The sequence below is a fragment of the Solenopsis invicta genome, chromosome 4, assembly GCF_016802725.1.
Source record: "Solenopsis invicta isolate M01_SB chromosome 4, UNIL_Sinv_3.0, whole genome shotgun sequence".
Classification (NCBI taxonomy): Eukaryota; Metazoa; Arthropoda; class Insecta; order Hymenoptera; family Formicidae; genus Solenopsis; species Solenopsis invicta.
Genome location: NC_052667.1, coordinates 15652984 through 15660271, shown reverse-complemented (window position 1 = coordinate 15660271; position 7288 = coordinate 15652984). Strand labels below are relative to the sequence as shown.

Here is a 7288-nt window from a genome sequence, read left to right as displayed (position 1 = left end):
GCACTCTGTGCAAAAAGAGCGCTCGATCTACAGGGCGCGGATGCTCTATCGATTTTCAGGTTACGAAGACAATCCAGAGTTCAATGGCGTTGGAAGCACTCGAGGATGACGGTGATTGGTCGAGAATGCTTGTCGGTGAGAGCGACGGGAATGCTCGTCGAGGATCTAAAGGTGGTCGGTTGGTTGAAGATAGCGACAAGAATGCTCATCTTTGGGGAGCGATCGAGAATGCTTGGTCGACTACTGGACGGGTCGGAGAACCGAAGGAATTTAGATTCTGCGTTTTCACTGCCGTCTTACACATCCGAATGCGCGGTTGGATGCGCGTTTGGTCGGCCAGACCCACGGACTTAGGAATAGAAAGACGGTGCATAATCTACAGGGGAGAGGCATGTTTGCGGCAGGGAGGGGGGGGAGGGAAGTTTGGTATGTTGGTTTCAAAGATCACACACATTAAAACATGTACAGTGTATGTGTAACATAAACATTACAAAATAATAAAATTTACAATTTTGTTAATTTTTTACATTAAATTATTTTTTAATTATTTAATACATTTAGCAATGTATTTAATAAGCTAGTATAACAAACATATTAAATATTTTACATAAAAAACAAATTAAAAAATAAACTCTGACAAAATAAAAAATAATAATTTAAAATAGTTTTTTTCTTTATTGCTTTAAATAAATAAAGTATCAACCGACACATCAATAGTATCAACAAAAAAAAATGTTTTTTATATTAATAAAAATAAAGTAATATATATTAATAAGATTAATGTAATTTTTTACCTGTGGAAACTAATTTTTATATTTTGTTCCAATACTTTCTGAAATTTATTTTTATATTTGTCTAAAGAATTTGTCGTGAAAGAATTTGTCCTGGTACTATGCATTTTACCATTTTTATTTTTAAAGAGTGACTAATGTTGATAAATAAGACGAATAAGTTCAAATATCTAACCTAACTTTCTAGCTGTCACACTAACACAGCGCAAACGGGATGTCACTGACATATCTATGTACAAGTTTTTTGAAACCAATATGGCGGAGAACGGTTTCCCTGCATGCCTGAGAGAATACCCCTTTTTGCCTAAAGTAGGACTTTATGCTCCGTTCCTCTATTCCTAAATTCGTGGCCAGACCGGAGTGGGAGCGTTCCGAAACGCCACGGACGGCGCGCGTACTGCCGCGTGATGGTGCCAAAAGGTTATGCGAGTATGTGCACGTGGTTTACCGTGTTGTTCGGTGTTCGGGTGGACGGAGCGATACGGAGGCACGCAGACGGTGGAGGGGCGTATCGTTACAACATTATTTTAAATTAAACAATCGTCCTTTTGAGTAACAACCGATTATTATAGGCTCATTCAACGCGTTTTTATACCACACGAACGAATTTGACAGAACAAAGTGTTATTTGCCCCGCGAACCAAGATATTGATAATTCAGGTTAAAAAATCTGTCAATCGGCAATCATGAAGCGGCCATGATAATTATGCATCACATGGTCGCATGTACGGCTATGTAAGCAAGCGCCATTGTGTCAAAAAGATGAAATAGACATTGCTGAAAAGGGCAATGATGACGACGTTTTTTACATGAAAATTTCGAGACCTAAACTTTACGTGGCGATATCTCCGCTTGTAAGGCACAGAAAAAAAAACACTTTCCCTGCTTGCACCAAACGTATCAAGCACGTTGCTATGACGTGCTAACTCGTCGCATGTTACGTCTCAGCGATGTCTCAACTGGTGTTCGAAACGTAATTGAGACGTCGCTGAGACGTAACTAACATCCCCATTTTTGGTGACAGTGACGTTGTAATGTGTATTTTGTGACTTATGCACTAATTGTGAGCTGAAAATTATCGACCAATTTTAAAAAATTAAGATTGGTTTTTACTGCATTATGTACGTAAAATACTTGTTGAATAAAATGTATAATAGTTTACACTGGGAGAAGAGAATGATTGCAATTACCATAATTAAACTGTAATTTATAATGATTTTCGGTGCAAACCATAAATTATAGTAATTCTGAATTATAATATTCCATCTTTTATGTATAGTTACATCTATTATGTTTATATAGTTCCAAATATTGGAAGTTTAAAAAGGTTAGTTTTAATTATATAGTAAATTAAAACATCTGCCACTTGATTTCATTTTGAAGTTAAAGGAATAAGACTCGTGAAATAGGTAATAATAGTAACAAAGGCGGCGAATACGAGTCAAGCGCGGTAGACGGTGCGCAAAAGTAAATAATCTGTAAAGATTTCAGATATACATAATTTATTATTAAACGTTTCGGCTCATTCTTCGAGCCATCTTCAGTAACAATTCGAAGGCGCAGCTGAGGTTGAGGTGAAGCTTCCTCATCCGGAAGATGTAACGCTTATACGAGTTGTTAGGCTCGAAAATCGGAACATGATTCGGACTATGGCAGGAAAGTTATAATGAGTAATAGTTTAAATTAATTGTAAAATAAAAACTCACCTCAACGTCAGTAGCTGTCCATGTACAAAAGAATTTTGTCAGCGCAAATAACCACATGTCAAAAGGCGTAAATAAATAAGTAATTGAAATTGAGACAAATCGAGAACGTCTTGTCTGTACAACGGTCAAACTTGAAATGAGAAGGGAACTGGTGCTGCCGGTACGAACAGATATCCGGAGAGATAAACAAACATACAGATGAGGATAAATAGATAGCAAAACAAGCTATAAACTGTCGACAATAGATAAATATGCGTGGTGTAAGAAATCCGTGTCAGATTGTAAATTGAGCCCGTTACATTGTTGTTTAATGTATAAAATTTCAGAAATCAGTCGTTTATGATAAGATTTCTCATGATCGAGAACCTTAACGCCATCCCAGTCGAAATCATGACCGCACTCAATCCTGTGGTCAGTGATAACGGACTGAGAAGAGACGTTTCTGCGAATATGGTTACGGTGTTCTGAAATGCGGGTTTTAACTTGTCTGCCAGTTTGTCCGACATAAGACGCATCGCAATCACGACATGAGATCTTGTAAACAACGTCCTTACAGGAAGAAATTGGAAGAGCATCCTTTTGAACCTTAATGAATCTACTCAATTTATTTAAACTATAAAAAGCGGTTTTTGAATTGGAATTTCTAAAAATATTTATGAATCTTTCTGAAATTGAGGGAACATACGGAACGGTGAACCAAGAGATTTTTTTTAATTCTTCGGATGTATTGTCAAGTAACTGTTTTTTTGATCTCCCCACGAAAAGGCATCTGAGTCGTTCTCGAATGATTTTAAAAATAAAGTCAAGAGGATAGTCATTTTCTAAAAGGATGCTGACGGTGAATTCCAAGTTCTTCCTGTGATATTTCTCATTTTCACACACTCCCACCACGTCCGACCTTGACACCCTTTCAACAAATAAAATCAATTTAGATCCTCAGATTTTTTATAACAATTTACCGAGCTCTTCCCTCACCTCCATAAGAGATAAATGGCTATCCAATTTGTCTTCTACAGACATTCCCGAGGATATTCGGTGCTTCTTACAATTAGGGGACAATTTCTCTCTTCCTTGTAATAATTATAAAAATATTCTTTTTGAGTTCATCAAGAGCATTGAGAACAATATTAAAAAATTACCGGATTCCACACGCTCAGAAATCAGAAACCACTCCATTCCCATCATTAACAAATTAAAATTTTTCTAGCCATTCTGCTTCCAACTCCGAACTTTTCAAACTCATTTCCAAAACCAAAGAATTTCTTTCTAATAACCCCGATTTAATTCTTACTAGAGCGGATAAGGGCAACACTACTGTCGCCATGAATCGTCTTGACTATAAAAATAAAATGACTGCATTACTGTCAGACGAAGATACATACAAAAAAATTGCTAAAGATCCTATCCGACAAATAACAAGCAAGTCGAGGTTGCTTCTTGCGAGATGGAGAGATTCTGATTATATATCCAATGTAAAATACAGAACACTTTATTGTAGTGATGGGACACTCCCGAGAGCCTATGGGTTGCCAAAGCTGCATAAAGTCGGTTACCCTCTACGAATTATTATATCCTCCATTGACAGTCCACTGTATGATCTTGCGAGTTATTTGCACACAACAATATCCAAGAGCGTACCGGAGGCAAACAGCCACGTTAGTGACAGTTTTCAATTGGTGAATAAGCTTTCCGGTGCACAGCTTGATGATAACTTTATTCTTATTTCTCTCGATGTGGTATCCCTTTTTACTAATGTACCAATCGAGTTAGCCATTAACAGTATCTCTAATAGATGGAAATATATCTCAAAAAATTGCAAGATTCCTAAAGCCGAATTTCTGAATGCCGTACGCTTCGTCTTAGAATCAACGTATTTTAAATTTGACGATATTACATACAAACAAAACTTTGGCACGCCCATGGGCTCTCCTTTGTCTCCTATCATCGCGGACCTGGTGCTGCAGGACCTTGAGACGGAGGTGCTAAGTGCATTGGATTTCCAAGTACCCTTCTTTCTTCGATATGTTGATGATATCGCCACGGCGGTTCCTCGAGACATGGTGAATTTTACATTAGATAAATTTAACTCATTCCACCCGAGATTACAATTCACCATTGAAATTGGAAACGAAAGGTTGAATTTTTTGGACACCACTATCATCCTGAACGAAAAAACTGTTGAGTTTGATTGGTATCACAAGCCAACTTTTTCGGGGCGATACCTTAATTTCCACTCTTGGCACCCTGTCTCACAGAAATGCGGCGTTGTCATATGTCTTGTCGACCGAGTTTTTCTTTTGTCCCACCCGAAATATCACAGGAAGAACTTGGAATTCACCGTCAGCATCCTTTTAGAAAATGACTATCCTCTTGACTTTATTTTTAAAATCATTCGAGAACGACTCAGATGCCTTTTCGTGGGGAGATCAAAAAAACAGTTACTTGACAATACATCTGAAGAATTAAAAAAAATCTCTTGGTTCACCGTTCCGTATGTTCCCTCAATTTCAGAAAGATTCATAAATATTTAGAAATTCCAATTCAAAAACCGCTTTTTATAGTTTAAATAAATTGAGTAGATTCATTAAGGTTCAAAAGGATGCTCTTCCAATTTCTTCCTGTAAGGACGTTGTTTACAAGATCTCATGTCGTGATTGCGATGCGTCTTATGTCGGACAAACTGGCAGACAAGTTAAAACCCGCATTTCAGAACACCGTAACCATATTCGCAGAAACGTCTCTTCTCAGTCCGTTATCACTGACCACAGGATTGAGTGCGGTCATGATTTCGACTGGGATGGCGTTACGGTTCTCGATCATGAGAAATCTTATCATAAACGACTGATTTCTGAAATTTTATACATTAAACAACAATGTAACGGGCTCAATTTACAATCTGACACGGATTTCTTACACCACGCATATTTATCTATTGTCGACAGTTTATAGCTTGTTTTGCTATCTATTTATCCTCATCTGTATGTTTGTTTATCTCTCCGGATATCTGTTCGTACCGGCAGCACCAGTTCCCTTCTCATTTCAAGTTTGACCGTTGTACAGACAAGACGTTCTCGATTTGTCTCAATTTCAATTACTTATTTATTTACGCCTTTTGACATGTGGTTATTTGCGCTGACAAAATTCTTTTGTACATGGACAGCTACTGACGTTGAGGTGAGTTTTTATTTTACAATTAATTTAAACTAGTACTCATTATAACTTTCCTGCCATAGTCCGAATCATGTTCCGATTTTCGAGCCTAACAACTCGTATAAGCGTTACATCTTCCGGATGAGGAAGCCCTTCACCTCAACCTCAGCTGCGCCTTCGAATTGTTACTGAAGATGGCTCGAAGAATGAGCCGAAACGTTTAATAATAAATTATGTATATCTGAAATCTTTACAGATTATTTACTTTTGCGCACCGTCTACCGCGCTTGACTCGTATTCGCCGCCTTTGTTACTATTATTACCTATTTCACGAGTCTTATTCCTTTAACTTCAATTTACGCAGGCTGAAACAATGCGTTATCATACTCACAACGGTTTCTTTAACTTTATACATTCTGTTTTTGGACCACATGCAAAATCGCTACTCAAAGATTGGATCAAATACAATAAGATCTATATCAAATGCACTTTAAGGGAAAAATTTTTAAGATTTTGCCAATCTCACAATATTGTACCTACACATTTACACAATATTTATAACTCCGAACCGGTCTTTCATCATCCGAAGATAAAGACGAAATTCCAACATAACATTGACATGTTTATAATGAAAACATTACGTCTCGAAATTAATGACACATGTAGGCTTACTAATTACTCTCGTCTGCGCATTTTCCGTCTCGCTCGTGGCATTTCGAATTGCTTGCCTTTCCAAACATACAATTCCTTCTTCCGTAAACAACATGTTTCTTTACAATCTTTTTATAACACTCAACATCAAAATATGAACAAAAAAATTTCCTGGTTATTAGAAAAACATAACAAATTCAAACACAGACAACTCCTGCCTATCCAATATCATTACAATACTCCGGATACACACAACTCGATTTCCTCTCCTTCCATCTCTGCCCACAGTTTCTCATTTTCACACACTCCCACCACGTCCGACCTTGACACCCTTTCAACAAATAAAATCAATTTAGATCCTCAGATTTTTTATAACAATTTACCGAGCTCTTCCCTCACCTCCATAAGAGATAAATGGCTATCCAATTTGTCTTCTACAGACATTCCCGAGGATATTCGGTGCTTCTTACAATTGGGGGACAATTTCTCTCTTCCTTGTAATAATTATAAAAATATTCTTTTTGAGTTCATCAAGAGCATTGAGAACAATATTAAAAAATTACCGGATTCCACACGCTCAGAAATCAGAAACCACTCCATTCCCATCATTAACAAATTAAAATCTTTTTCTAGCCATTCTGCTTCCAACTCCGAACTTTTCAAACTCATTTCCAAAACCAAAGAATTTCTTTCTAATAACCCCGATTTAATTCTTACTAGAGCGGATAAGGGCAACACTACTGTCGCCATGAATCGTCTTGACTATAAAAATAGAATGACTGCATTACTGTCAGACGAAGATACATACAAAAAAATTGCCAAAGATCCTATCCAACAAATAACAAGCAAGTCGAGGTTGCTTCTTGCGAGATGGAGAGATTCTGATTATATATCCAATGTAAAATACAGAACACTTTATTGTAGTGATGGGACACTCCCGAGAGCCTATGGGTTGCCAAAGCTGCATAAAGTCGGTTACCCTCTACGAAT

General features: G+C 37.3%; 1 long non-coding RNA gene across 1 annotated transcript; it reads left to right on the top strand.

The window, feature by feature from the left end:
* Positions 1-5336: 5336 nt before the first annotated feature.
* On the top strand, positions 5337-5894 carry LOC120357465. The gene is made up of 2 exons (XR_005574471.1): positions 5337-5671; positions 5731-5894. It is a non-coding gene; the product is annotated as an uncharacterized LOC120357465 (long non-coding RNA).
* The last annotated feature ends 1394 nt before the right edge of the window (positions 5895-7288 follow it).